Source organism: Capsicum annuum, chromosome 5 (assembly GCF_002878395.1).
Source record: "Capsicum annuum cultivar UCD-10X-F1 chromosome 5, UCD10Xv1.1, whole genome shotgun sequence".
NCBI lineage: Eukaryota > Viridiplantae > Streptophyta > Magnoliopsida > Solanales > Solanaceae > Capsicum > Capsicum annuum.
Window position 1 is genome coordinate 61,417,105 of NC_061115.1, and position 16,500 is coordinate 61,433,604.

Sequence of the window (16,500 nt, forward strand, 5' to 3'; positions counted from 1 at the left end):
CTTTAGGCATTATGATCGCATCTAACAATCTTTAAGTAGATTAATGTTGTGGTTAAAGCCTTAACTTTAATAGATTCGATGCTTCAAAGACTCTTGCGATGCAATGGTCTTTAGGTTGTATCATCTGGTAGTAATCACAGGCCATGAAGTCCTAGCTCTGTCAAAAATTTCACTACTACAGAAATTGTATGATCTACTGCTCACTCTAAAAGGTGATTATTATGAAGCACAATTCTTCACTCTCCAGCAAAATGGATTCATTCCAAAGAAAAAAAACTACACAAATTATTGTCCCCACTGGGATGAAGTCCGGTGAAAAATAAAAGAATATCATCCACCATATGAAATCAAAAGCAATGTTTCCACAAGCATTTAGATGAAGGCTCCCTCATAGGAATGGAAAGATTCTTCAAAACGAAAGAGTTACGTCATTAGATCATTAAAGAGAAGCTTGGAAAGCCACAAATCCCTAAGACATAAGCACGACATAGATTGTTGGAAGAAAGAAGGATACATGAGCTCATTAACACCAGCACCATTCAACACTGCCTGAAAGATGATGTCAGATGACATGTGTAAGAAGTTACTCTCTCCAGTGGGTTACCCTTCCTAGTGGGTTACCATCTGTAGTGGGTTACCCTTTCCAGTAGGTTACCATCCTCTCTAAAGAAACCCTATTAAGTAGGTTACCCTCACCAGTAGGTTACCCTTATCTCCTAGAAAACCATTCTAAGTAGGTTACCCTTTTAGATTGGTTTTTCCTAAAGCTATTAACTCAGCTACTTCGAAGACAAGGAGTTGATGCACCTTCTTACAAGATTCATATGAAGCTATTGATTTACTTACTTACAAGATAATGACTCACCAACTTGCATATGCTATCACATGCCAACCACATAGTTTGTGTTGTTATTATTTAGCCTATCACATATTAGTAAGGCTCGATGTAAATAAAGATAAGACTTATCTAGTAATAAAAGATAAAGCTTTTCCCTTACAAAAGGATAGGACTTATCCAGTCACAACGGAGAATGCCTATCGCTTTGTTGATAGGATAAGATTGTAATATTTTAATTTATGTTTATCCATAGTCTAGCTTATCTAGTTATCTTCCCTCTCATATAAAAAGAATCCTAAGGCTTTAGGAAAAGGCCATCATTCTCTCTACCTATAAACTTCTTATTAGTTTTCTTTCTTTAATTGAAAAAGTTTGTTGGATAACCTCTCTTGATCTTTATTTATCTTTTCTAAAGCGATGGGTAATTTAATCCTTTAGGTAGAAGTAGTAGGGTAAAGAAGTACTTAAACAAGGTATTTGTTATGATTGAAACATGGAACTCTAAAGATACTTTCCATAAATATGAAATGATGTTGGATTTATCCATACAACGCAGATGTCTATGTCCTTTCCAAGTATATGAAACAAAATTGTCTTAGTCCATGCCATAGCTATTCAAAAAGATCTGTTATTTAATAAAGAACAAATAGATAGAAGGTTTGCCTATGTACACCTTTTGTTTTCCGGATGCTTGAGGGCAATAGGCTAGGGAGAGATGCTGTAAGACACATTATGCATACAGAATAGCCTTGTACTAAGGAGACAAAGGATTTCATGTGTTCTAAGACTAGAAAAGTCATGCCATACCATTGATGTTTGAGAAGTCCTTTTTATAAAGGTAAACTATCAAAATATGTAGCTCAAATTCGAAGTCATGTAATCTTATTTAGGGTTGTGAAGGATTTATTACTAAAGGAAACCGTTCTTATGGATGTGTAGCTTAGTCGTAGGAAAGTTATAGTTGGTTAATTAAAAGCTTTGATTTCATATGGATTTCCTTCTATATGGATGTGAATAGCCTATCATGTTCAAAAGATTAGTCTCTACGTCTGTGGTGCTGATAGAAGCTTTGATTTCACATGGCATGCCGCCTACATGGTCTTGAAACCACCTATCATATTAGAAAGTTTGGCAGTCTGTTGCTAACTACCTGGCTGCCTCAGCCAGTAGTCCTCCATACCCCACTATCTCCAAGTCTATTTGGTATTATCATTCTTACTTTAAAGATCCATGATAGAAAATGATTGGGTCCAACAATTCAATCACAAAGGATAAATTGTACACTAGTTTAAATATCCTTTCATGGGACACTGCCTACGGGTTTGCAACACAGTTGTGCAGATTGTGATGCAATCATACTAAGCAGTTATGATGATGAATACTAGGATTCAAACCATGCCAAATTCGTAGAGGTACTAGAAGAAAGGAAACAATTTATCCAATCTATCACATGTCCACTACACACGTTAGTACTATCTTTCATTAATCAGCAAAGAAAAGACATAGCATCACTCAAAGAGAAGATTATCCTATTGAGATATGTCACCATAAATCCACGAAATATCCAAAATATATGCCATATTACCACAGAGGCACCATTTGCCCTTTTCCACATCCCCATCAAGCTTATCTATATTTGAGCCACTCAGTCTAAATAAATAAGATGAGCAGATATCAAACCTTCCCAAATTCTCATGAAAAAGGAATGAAGCCATGTTAGAGTGCCAGCAAGCTGAAAGAATGCAAGGACAAGTCCAAAGTACAAAGGCCCCGCATAATACTGACATAATAGGCTCAACGTCTATCGCTCCACCATAGGATGATAACCTCTTTGAAGAAGATGTACTACAGCCTGAAAAAGATATATCCTTCACATATATACCTTTACCTAACCCCTACTCTGACATTTTTAGAAACACATGTAACCTATGGATACAGATTAATTCTTTGCGTCAGAATAGGCCAGAAGGAGTTAAGGAATACTTTGCTTCCACAACTCTTGACCAACATATCCCTATGAATCTAGATGACCATTTCATCACTCTATGGATGCCAAATATCTTTCCACAAGACTAGATAAACTATTGTTATACCTATATCCAATTTAGTGCTATTCCGGTTGCGTTGACGCATCATGGTAAAAAAGTCATCCACTCAAGGCATCTCTTTCTCTCCTTGATATGACATTTAGGAAATATGAACATACAAATCTTGGTACTCTACATATTATTTTGGATGCTGGGAAACCAGTTGTTACACCATCTCCAAACCTTACCATGTCTCAGAAATCCAACATGATTGCATGACTTTGCCATTCTTAGAAAACATGAAATCCTTTGTCTCCTTAGTAAAAGGTTTTTCCATATATAATATAAATGGGTCTTACGGTAGCTTGCCCTATCCTATTTCTCTTAAGTGTCCGCGAAACAAAAGGTGTACTAAGGCAGACCTCAAATTTACTTATTCTTTCTTAAACAACAAATCCTTTTGGAAAGATATGGATGGAATAAGACAATTTAATATCATATTCATGGAAATGACACATACATCTACATCGCATGGATAAAGCCAACTTCATTTTATATTCATGGAAAGTATCTTCAGATTTCCATGCTGCAGTAGCAACAAGTACCTCGTCGAATTATTTCCTAACCCTAATACTCTGACGTAAAGAATCGTAGTACCCATACCTTCAAAAGAGAGAAAGCTAGAGAAAGAGGGTTTTGGAATCCAATATTTTCATTAAAAGAAAAAAAATATACATGAGGATTTTAGGTAGGGAGAAGATGCCATCTACCTAAAGGCCTGCACTTTCTTTTATAGGAGAAGGAAGCATACAAGATAACATAGACTACAAATAAACATAGAATAAAATATTATAATCCTATAATATCAACTAAGAGATAGGCATTATCCGTTATGACTGGATAAGTCTTATTATTATAAAAGGGATAATTATCATCTATTATGACTAGATAAGCCTAATATTTATTTACACTGGATCCTACTAATATGTGATGGGCTAAATAAAAACAAAACACACTATTTTGTTAACTTGTGACAGTATGTTCAAGCAGGCGAGTCAGCAGCATGCAAGCAGGAGCATCAGTAGCTTCACAAGAATCTTTCAAATAGGTGGATAAGCTCTTTGTATTCAAAATAGCTGAGTCAATAGCTTTAGGAAAATCCTATCTGAAAGAGTAACCCACTAAGAAGAGTTTCTTTAGAGATGAGGGTAACCCATCTGATAGGGTTTTGTTGGAGAGGAGGATAACCCACTAGAAAAGGTAACCCGCTGGAGAAGGTAAGTCTCTAGGAAGGGAAACCAACTTGAGAGGATAAATTCTTGCACGTGTCATTGGAAGTCATCTTTAAGGAACTATTTGATGGTTTTGGTATCAATGAGCTCGTTTATCCTTCTTCTGCCACCAGTCGACATCGTGCTTTATGAGTAGTTGCATAAGTCTTATGTCTGGAATTGTTTTCTTTTTCTCTGCCATCAGACAGTGTTTAGAAGAAAATTTCTCTAGCTTTGATCAGAAGTCTACCAGGATGTTCGCTTTTACCTTAATGTGCTTCACCCTAAATTTGCAGGGAGAAAACCATTGAGACCAATGAAGAATCTACGGATTTGGGATGATCTTTGTACTTATCTACACCATTTTAAGAAAATCCTGCATACCAATCTCGATATGAAATTCAGTATGAATATGGAAGAAATTAAACTTTTTGATTTCATTCTTCACAATAAGAATTTCTTTGCAGGTGGAATGATTGTGTTGTTCTGCCTCCATGAATTTTCCAGTTGCATGTTCGCACTTTTCATCGGACGTCTTTTTCTTAAAGATGAACTGCACTCCAATAGTCATTGCTAGTATCAGTTTGTAATATTATTTGCCCATCTGAAGGGATATGAATTCTCTTTATAACGTAAGAGATTTCTTTGATCTTTCAAACCACATCAAACTGCTTTTTTCCTTAGGATGGAGAATTTTTCTTTCGAATCTTTGTGAGCGATGAGATAAAGATTAAGACACCCGGGATGAAGTCTTTGACATAATTAATCATGCCAAGAAGTAGCTGCAGCTGCTTAATTGGAAAGTTAGTATCTGGAAACTTAAGCAATTTTTGGCAGATCTGTGGCCAGGAGTGTGAGACCCATAGGCATAGTGCATTCCCAAGAAGTTAATCTGATCTCACATGAGGTTCATCTTCTTTATCAAGAGCATTATCCCATGATACTTTACCAGGTCATAGAATTGGAGAAGTAGGTCAAGGTGTTTCTCTATTTGGTTGTTAAAGAGTAGAATATCATCAATGTAGAGCAATTATGTAGAAAGAATGGGCTTGAATATTATAATCATGGCCTTTTTGAAGAGTGTAGGGGATGTTTTAAGCCTAAGCAGCATAAATTTTCATTGGTAGTAATGATTGGGTAAGCAGAACAGTATTTTGGCTCAATCTTCTGGGTGTATGTCTAGCTGCCAAAATCCAAATTTGAGGTCAAAAAGTGGGTGGCTTTTTCTAGGTGTGAGAACATGGTCAGCTTGTTCGGAATATGTAATTTATCATCTAAAAAGAAGTGGATCAGGGATTGGTAATTTTTTACTAGATGTAGTTTCTCTCTAATCTATTTAGCGCATTTATTGACATAGAATTCTTCACAAGCATATTTAAAATCTGAAGAATCGATGATCCCAAATTCTAGAAGTTTAGCACACTCCTTATTTGCCAGATAAATATGTTTGTTAGTCATACTAGAATGATTTACCTTTGTAGGATTGAAATTTTCACTCTTTTTTGATAGAAGTCTAATGAAAATCTTCTGGTTAAGCCATAAGGGATGTTTGTTCTTCTTGAGAAACTCTTTATGAGATTCTGCACAGGCTTCTTCCATCAGCTGGTGCTCTCTTTCCTATACTAGATCTTTGTCAGCAATCTAGAACAGCCTCAGTATCATGGAATATTTCTTGAATTTGCCCATGAAGGTTATACCTTCTATCATAATAATATAGCGGTTCATAAGATGCCTACACATATTGAAAGCAATAATCAAATCCTTCTTAATATGTTAGAGCTGAGGAGTTTTGTTCTATAGAGTACAACTTAGAAGAATTTGATCATAATTGATTGCCTTATGATCACACCATTTGTGAGGACTCCTCTTTTTGATGTTATGCAAAAGTTTTGGAAGTGAGAAACCCATTGATCAGCGGGGATGATATCAAAATTTTGTACAGAGGCAGCTTCTCCAGTATCTATAAAGGTGATGACCTGAAGGGACTTATACTATATAGATGGATACATTTTGAGTTCGACATAGGGTATTTTCTTCACAAAGATCATGTTGATAACTTCTGTGAGCCTGTTGATCTCATCTATTAATTTTTCTAACCAATTGAATTCACCTTCATTGATGGGCGATAATATCTTCTCTATGTTGTCATCGATAATGAGGGGCTGAGGTTGTCCATCAATGAAGAAATATAGATTATCCTTGGGTTCTCCTACATTTGTGTTGCAAATAGATATAGGAATGTTGTTTGGATTAAACCAAAAAACCTCATCTTTGATCAGGAACTTATCAGCCTATATTTTCTCCTCTATGGATTGAGCCTCCTATTTTGCCTTGCTTATCTTAGGACCTGCTTTTGAAAAGTGTCCTTTGGCATAGATGATGAAGCACTTGGATTTTCCCTGAACCTTATTTATGAGGGATCTAGCATTATTTTCAGAAATCAGGTCTTTGTTCAGCGGTTTCTTCTTTCTGGATTGCTTGTACTGCATGTACATTTTATGCCTTGCCTAATATTTTGAGAGAAGGAGAGAACCATCTGGCTTAGTATCTGGATCAACATAGTTGGTGGTAATCATACTAGCAGTCTCATCATTTATTGTAGGAAGTACAAGATTCAGATTATAGTTGTGTTCATCATGTTTTTCGGATCAGTTGACTGAGGATGTCATTGTTGTTTCTCTTTCTCTTGGTTGACATCTTCAAAGGCATCAGGGGAATTCAGATATTCCTTAGTAGGGTCACCGTGGAATTGCTGAGGAGTATGAGTCCTATCTTTTATTGCATTAACTTTGAGGTGGCCTATTCTGGCATAGAAGGATTATCAGTAAAAATGAATTCAAGACATGCATGGCGGCCATTGAGGAGATTATGCTCGATGCAATCCCAGTCATTATATTGTGGTACTTATTTCGGGATCTATAGGTAACCATCTGTCCCATTCCATTATGTCAACATTATGCAGGGCCTTCATCCTTTTGACTTGTCCTTGGATTCTTTCAGCTTACTGGCAGTCTAACATATCTTCTTTCCTTTTCCATGAGTATTTAGGAAATTCACATCTCTTCTTATCTCCATGAGTTATACTGAGTAGCTCGAATATGGATGAGCTTAATGGGGATATGGATAAGGGCTGGTGTATCCTCTGTGGCAATATGGCATATGTTGGGATACTTCATGGATTTGTGGTGGCATATCTCAACAGGGTAATCTATTCTTTGAGTGATTCCATTTATTTTCTTTGCTGGTCAACATAAAATAGTACTAGGGTGTCTAGCGGAAAAACGGTAGACTGGATAGCCTGTCTCCTTTATTCTTGTACCTCTAAGAGTTTGGCAAAGCTTGAATCCCAGTATTCATCATTATAACTACTCAGCCTAATTGTGTCACAATTTGTATAGCTACAGTTGCTAACCCATTGGGATGTGTCCTGGGAAAGGAAATTTGAACCAGTGTATATTACATCCCTTATGATTGAATTATTGGACCCGATTATGGTCTCTCATGGGTTTTCCAAGTAAGTGTAATACATATATTGGGTCTTAGCTTTCTTCCTTCGGATAGGTATCATAGGTATTGAACAAGCATATAGGAAGAGATGTTTCCTTAGGGGTCACTTCAGATAAAGTGTTTAGATGCTATGAATAGAATTTCAACTTCTTATAATAGTTACTGGATGAATCTGAAGTGACTTTGACAAATTCTTTTCTAGATACTTTCTTTAAGATTTGTACACCAAGGATGGCTCTTTGGGTAGTATGTATGACTAAGGACAAGAAGCTTTGATCGCCTGGCATGGATAAAGCGTTCTCATGATTTTGCACTTGCCAAGATGATTGGTAATGTATGGTTGAGTATAAGACAGAATCTGGTGTTTCCAGGATTTGGACTTGGATTTTTAGTGCCTTGGTTAAGCTTGGATCAGAAAAGGACATGGTAAGGTGTAGAGATAGTGTAACAACTGGTTTGCCAGCATCCCAAATAACATGTAGAGTACCCAGAATTGCATGTTCGTATTTGTTGAATCTCGTATCAAGGAGAGAAAGATATGCCTTGAGTGGATGGACTTTTTTACCATGATGCGTCAATGCAACAGGAATAGCACCAAAATGGATTTGGGTATAACCATGGTTTACCCACTCTTGTGGAAAGTTCTGTGGCATCAATTTAGTGATGTTATGGTAATCTAGAGTCGTAAGGATAAGTTGTTCAAGAGTTGTGGCAGCAAAGTATTCCTTAACTCCTTGTGGCCTATACTGATGCAAAGAATCAATTTGCATCAATGGGTTACATGCTTTATTGACAAAGGCAAAGTAGGGGTTGGGCAGAGGTATATATGTGAAGGATATATCTTGTCCAGGCTGTAGTACCTCTACTTCAAAGAGGTTGTCATTCATACACAACAAAGTCCAATGAATGGTGGGAAACATGGCTAACTTAGGTAGAAATCTGTATGGATCGGATAAATTTGAGAAGGCTGGTGAATAAAAGGAGTAAGACGTATTTTTTACATTTTTTGGAATATAAAGAATCGATGTATTTGTTCTATAGGTCTAAGAAAAAGACACAATAAAGTGTAAAATCTTTTTGTATTTTTGTGGACAGACTCAATTTACCTGTGCTAAAGATCTAAGGATAAGGCGCAACTAATATTTGTTCTAAAATCTATGAATGGAAACTACGACTCGATTATGTACCAGACGCAAAATACAATAACTTGAAAACATTGAATCTGATAATGGAAATAAAACTATGACTCAAATACGTACAAGACTTTAATATTAATACTAGGAAGTGAAAACTAAGGACAGATGTAAGGACAACACTAATATAAAGTGAAAGAATAATTAAAACTAAAAATAAAAATGTAAAGTTGGCTTATGTGTTTACAATCATCAGAGGTGTATGGAAACTCCTACTTCCTCCCATCCTCTGGGAGTGAGGATGGCTCTTATACCAAATAGATGAGGAAACTCCGGGGCATAGAGGACTGCAGACGGAGGCGAAATCATCATAATTACTTGTTCTCAATACCACTAGTCCTCATTATTGTTAAGGTTCAACTTTACATAATTCATTATTAACCTCTTAATTAATATTCACCACTAATCATATATTCAACCATAAATTAATAACTATACTAGAAAACTATGGTCGGCATCTCTAATATCAATAATAACCCAACTACACATGAGAATAAATAATATATAGTTGCCAAGCCTAGGGCTAGACAAACTCGAACTGGTAGATGTAATCGTTGGCACATCAATAATCATACTCCGACCTTGTCGGGTATCATCAATAATCATCATAATGTCCTCCAACCTTGTATAGTATCTTGAAGTGAACATAATATCTTACGACCATATCGGGTATCATAACATCATCATAATGTCCTCCAGCCTTCCCGGGTATCATCATATAATTATAATATCCTCCATCATTTTTAGGTATCACCATATTATCAAAATATCCTCCAACCTTATGGGTATCATCTTATCATCATAATATCCTCCAGTCTTGTTGGGTATCATCATATCATCATAATATCCTCCAGGCTTGTTTGGTATCATCATATCATTATAATATACTTACGCCTTGCTAGGTATAATCATATCATCATAATATCAACCAGCCTTGTTGGGCATCATCATAGTATCAATATTAACATCAATCATAAGGAGCAAGCCCTGCGAGGGCTAATGTAAAGGACAAGCCCCATGAGAGCTAATGTAAAGAACAAGCCCCATGAGGGTTTAAGTAAATAAACATAAAAGGAGAAGCAAAAAGAGCATACCTCCATATTTCCTCGTTCATCATTAATGTAACATTATCAATAAGTGTATATAAATGCAACATGAATATTTTAAGCGGTAAGTCAATAATCTAGTCCATTAGGCCACGAGAATAATCATAATCATTATCATAAGTAATGTCCCACAAGTAACCTATTCATTAGCCTATCACTAGCAAAAAAAAAGTTTATCACTAACTTGAGCAATATCAAATCCATGGCATAATCTATATCTTATTCATAGCAATGTTGATATCGTATTTAATGGCTTAAGATATGTTACAGTCAAGGTCGTATTCAATAAGGTGTTCGTCGGCCCAATCAAGAGCCAAACAATCGCCTGATCAATTGTAACAACTTGAAATTGCCTACCGGGATGTCACACAGTATGTGAGGCTACAAGTAGCCCCAAGCCAACCCTTTGAGCCCTTTTCTACTAATAACACTCATTTCTAGATGAAAAACTTCAAACACTAGCATAGTCATATCATATGAAAGGAAATACAGAGAAAATGCTCTGTCGAAATGACCACAATACTAGAAACGTACACCCAACCACAATCTGATAACTAGTCTGACAAAGCCTCTACTAATCCATGAACTAGTGAGATATTGGGATAGGTCCCTAACTGACTCATAATGAACTGAAAGTAAAAACATAGTCTCTCAAATGCAGAAATGTCTGAAGATAGATTCTCAAATAATGAGAACTCAGAATTGTTCGAATGTATACAGAGGTACTCGACAGTCACTAGAGAGGCTAGGACTGAGCACCTAAACCTACATTATAAGACAATGTAGCACATAGACGTTTATGTAGATAAGCAACACATGGGAATGTACTGAGTGTGTGGGGGTGCATCCATTTATATAAAACAACATCAATACTCATTAATCAAATCATGCATGCAATAAGTAATGACTCACATTGCTCGAGTAAGTATAAAATTAATATCTCCTGAATCATATATAATGGAGCATGTAACATAAATCTCGTGAGTCATCAAAGTTTAACCATGAAATTGGTGGTCTTCTCTTATTCTCATTACCCATAGGCTAAATAAGACTTTAAACAGTACTTTCAACTCATTCGTATGCTTCATGGAGAGTAAAACTTCTTTAATGCTCAAGAACTCATAAATCTTCTGAACTCTACGGAATTATATAACTTTCAAACATGCTTGAACGCATTTCATTCACTTTAGGAAATTATCTCTTTGGAATGTTAAATACTTTAAATTTCAAGAAAGTAACTTATCTTGAAGTTTAAATGTCAAGGGAGATTCTCTTAACCGACATAAACCATGCTAGCTACATCGATTCCACCGTTTTGTCCTCCTAAGGAAGAGACCTTACATTGGGAGAGGCATCATACTCTTGCCAGGGAGTATAACCTAGGTCCAGTGATCACTAAACAAATGCGGCCTCGGGCCCAATATCAGCTCGGCCTTAGGTCCAAATATAATTATAAACTCGCCCTCAGGCCTAACCGACTATGGCATATAGTTTTAAGGTAAGAAACTGTAGTAACTTACCCACTCGGTTCTAAATAATTCTCCCTTTATATTATTTTGCATTCATCACATATAAATCCACGTTAAGAAATAATCTCATGGTTCACCACGAACCCAATAATCAAATATGAAATCTCATGTAGTAGAGTGGATTTCAAAACTCAGTTACCATAAGGTCAAAACATTTCTCAATAATCTCAAAATACTCAAATCATGCGTGTGTATAGCACAATAGTTCATAAAATCACAAGTCTCAAGTAGGGCTTAATAACCCACAGTTCAATCTCAAATTAAAAGTCATCAAAGCATAATACATAGCATATACATTCATAACTCAAGTAGAAATCTGGAAATTTCTGCAATTTATCTCAAAATATCAACATGCTTATATAGTTCAATGTTTCAAAACTTTCAACTATAAACTTATCAAGGATTAAATCATGGGGTATAGACCAGCTGCAATTTCTCAAGAAAACATGTAAAAATCATGCCATTAGGCTCTTAATTCAAGGGAAACATCAAAAGCTTGCAACCAATGTCAAAACCCGCCAATTCAATTTTATGCAAAATATCATAAATTGTAGAGAATTGTAGTTTAAATAATCTTTTGGTCAAAAGGGTGAAAGGATTACCTTTGTTCAAAACCCCAAATACATTGAATTAGAAGCTTTGGATGAACTCTCATTTTTGAAACTCAATTTGTACTGTTGAATGAAGGTTCTTGAAGCCCTTGACATGGGAACATTGAATCTTGACTCAATTAAGAAAATCTATGGTGGATTCTTTAGATTTTTTGTAGAGGTTTTGGATTCTTAGGATTTTTGTTGAGAGAAAACTTGAGAGATACTCCATAGAATGCTTGTGACCGACCTTAATTTTGTGTTTGCACGGCTTAAGAGGCTTAGAAAATAGTCCAAAATGCCCTTTTTTAACTTCTGTACGAAGCTGGAAAAATTGAACTCGGAACCCAATTTAATGGGCCACCGCGATGCGCCACTATCGCGGTGGCTCACTGGAAATTGCCTATTAGGAAAGTGGGGAACTTGGCAATGTGCCACTATCGCGGAGTACCACTAAAAATTGACAATTTTCAAATAAACCCTCTCCGCAATGCGCGAAGCACCAAAATGACATTGTTTTACTATTGGGACTTAAATTACCCATAACTTCTTACCCAGGTATTGGATTTGGGCAAATCTAATTTTGACAAAAATCTTATTGAATTTCCCATGTGATAAAAAGACGAAATTGGGGTAATTCTATATGGTTAACAAGATACTCACTTAGGAAGTCACTTCTCAATCTTTTAGGCCAGAATTACACTTCACTTAACATGCTCTAAGGCTCAGACTACGAGAAAACTTTGCGGGGTCTTACAATATAACCCCCTTGGAAACATTTTTCCTCGAATATTGCCAGTTGCACTAGGAACACGGGAAAAACAGAGTAGATATAGCTGAAGAAAATTTGCTAAACGGCTCAATATCTCTCTAAACTCTTGAATACCTCGAAAATTGCAAGAACTCATGCAAGAATAGATACATAGCTTAACTTTAGATTAAAAAGGCCGAATTAAGGAAAAATAATACCTTCAGATTGAAATGAACTCGCGGAAAAGAGGTGCGGGTACTTGGCTCGCATGTCTGGTTCTGCCTCCAAAGTATCACCCTCAACAGACTAGTTCAGTCATAAAACTTTGACCAAGGAAACATCTTTGTTCTTTAGTCTATGGATCTAAAAATCTAGGATCGTAACATGAATCTTATTAAAGGAAAGATTGTTCTAAATATCAGCATTATTTGAAGGATCTACTACATCGGAATCACCAATATGCTTCTTAAGCATGGAGACATGAATAACATGATCAACAGTTGACAACTCTACGGGCAACTCAACCTCATAGGCCAGCTTACTAACATGGCTCAAGACTCAATATGGGCCAACATAACGGGGACTAAGCTTTCCATATTTACCAAACCCGTTCACCCCTTTCATGGATGAAATCTTCAAGTACATCAAATCACCCACTTCAAACTCAAGATCTCTTCTCCTCACATCGGCATATGACTTTTGACGACTCTAATCTATCTTTAACCTCTCTCTAATCTACTTAGATTTCTCCATAGCTTTAAATACTGCATCAGGACGAATTGCAGCAGCATCACCTACTTCAAATCACCCTTTGAGTAGCCTACATCTCCTACCATACAAGGCCTCAAATGGCACCATCCCGATGTTTGCATGGTAACTGTTGTTATAAGCAAACTCTATCAATGAAAAATGCTCATCCCAACTACCTTAGAAATCAAGAGCATATGCCCTCAACATATCATCCAAGGTCTCAATGGTCCTCTCACCCTGACCATCTGTCTGTGAATAAAATGAAGAACTCAAAAGAACTTGGGTACTAAGACCCTGCTGAAATATCCTCCAAAACTGAGAACTAAATTGAGTGCCCCTATCCTAAATGATGGATGAGGGAACTCCATGCTACCTGACAATCTCCCAGATATAAAATATAGCATTATCCTTAGTTGTATAAGATGTGAGCACTGGTAAGAGATGCACGAACTTAGTCAGCCTATCCACAACAACCCAAATAGAATCATGATGATGATGCGAAAGAGGCAACCCAGTCTTTGGTGCTCTACCTTAACAAATTGGCTCCAAGTGGGTATACTAAAGGCTTATATCAGACCACCAGGTCTTTGGTGATCTACCTTAACCAGTTGGCTCATTGCACATTTTGCTATGAACTCAGCTATATCCTTCTTCTTACCATTCCACCAATAGATTTACCGCAAGTCATGGTACATCTTGGTGGTACTGTGATGAATAGAATACCACACGCCATGCCATTTAACCATAATCCTCTTCCTCAGATCATCAACATATAAAACACATAATCTACCTTGCACTCTTAACACGCCATCTCCCCCTTAGTAGAAAACCTCTACCTTTTGGTCTTGAACTGACTCCTTCAGTCCAACCAAACTAGGATTTTTTTCTTTCTTCTCCTTCACTTCTAAAACCAAAGAAGATTCGAAACTATATTACACTAATGTAGTCCCCTCAGCTGAATCAAGTAACCTTACACCCAATCTAGCCAGACAATGCACATCACGAGCTAACTCTTTCGTTTCTTTCTCTACATGAACAACACTACCCATAGACAATCTGCTAAGGGCATCCCCTACTAGGTTAGCCTTGCCCGAGTGATACAGCACACTCATATCATAGCCTTTTAACAACTCCGACCACCTTCTATACCTAAGATTTAACTCCATCTGAGTAAATTCATATTGCAGGCTGTTATGATAAGTAAACACATCCACATGGACACCATAAAGATAGTGTCTTTAGATTTTCAAAGAAAAGACCACAATAGCTTACTTAAGATCATGGGTTGAGTAATTCTTCTCATGCATCTTTAATTGTCGAGAGGCGTAGGTTATAAACTTACCTCTTTGCATCATCAGACAACCCAAACTAATTTTAAAGGTATTACAAAACAGTATAAAACCATCTGTACCATCAAGCAAAGTCAACACAGGGGCTGAAGAAAGTCAAGTCTTCAACTCTTGAAAACTCTTCTAACAGGAATCTGACCACTAGAACTTAACCTTCTTTTGGGTTAACCGGGTCATAGGAGACGCAATAGAAGAGAAACCTTCAAAAAATGATGGTAGTAGCCCACTAGACCTATGAAATTTCTAATGTCAGATGGAAAGATAGTTCTAGGCAAATTTATTACAACTTATGTGTTTTGGGGGCCAACTCTAATACCTTCGACTGAAACAATATGATCCATAAAGGCTACATACCTTAGACAAAATTCACACTTACTGAATATGGAGAACAATTGGTGATCTCTAAGAGTTTCCAAGACAACTCTAAGTTGATTCACATGGTCATTCTCGTTACGGGAGTATACAAGGATGTCATCTATGAAAACAATGAAAAACATATCAAGATATGTCTTGAACACTCGATTCATGAGGTCCATTAAGGTGAGTGGGGCATTGGTTAGCCCAAACTACATAACTTGAAACTCAAAGTGACCATAGAGTGTTCGAAAGGCTATCTTTGGAATATCACATTCCCTCACTTTAAGTTGTTGATAGCCGGATCCAAGGTCTATTTTGGAGAAATACCTTGCACCTTAAAACTATTAAAAAAGGTAGTCAATTATTGGAATAGGATACTTTTTTTTAACTGTGACCTTATTAAGATGACAATAGTGAATGCACATAGCAAAGAACCATTTTTCTTTCACACGAATAAGATAACCACACCCCAAGGAGAAATACTGGGCCCTTTGAAACCTTTGTCTAAAAGATCTCTGATTTTCTCTTTTAAATCCTCAAGCTCAGCAAGTTCTATACGGTATGGTGGAATAGAAATAATCTAAGTATCAGGAAGAACGTCAATCCTAAATTCTATCTCTCGATCAGGATATACCCTTGGTAGATCTTCTGAAAAATATCTGGAAACTAATTAACAATATTGACTGACTGAATAGTTGGAGCCTCAGGCTTAGTGTCTTTGACTCTAAATAGGTGATAGATGTAACCTTTGGATATTAGCTTCTTAGCTTCAAGATAGGAGATAAAATGACTCTTGGGAGATACCGAACTCCCAAACCACTCAAACACTGGTTCATTAGGAAACTAAAACATTACCATATGGGTACGATAGTCTATACATTCATAATAAGAATGAAGCCAATCCATACATAGAATAAGATCAAAATGCACCATGTCTAACTCTATCAAATCCGCAAGTATGACTCTATGAATAACAGTAACAGGACAATATCTTTACACTTGTTTAGCAGAAGCAGACTCCCCTACTGGTGTGGAGACTAGGAAAGGCTCAAGAATCCTTTCGGGACTCATTTTGAAATTCACAGCCACAAGTGGAGTCACATCTTGACCCGGGATCCAACAACACATAAACATCAAAACAAAAGATGCGGAGCATACCTGTAACAATATTAGGAGAGTCCTCCTGCTCCTAATGGCATATTAAGGCATAGAGTCTGTTATGGTGCTGACCA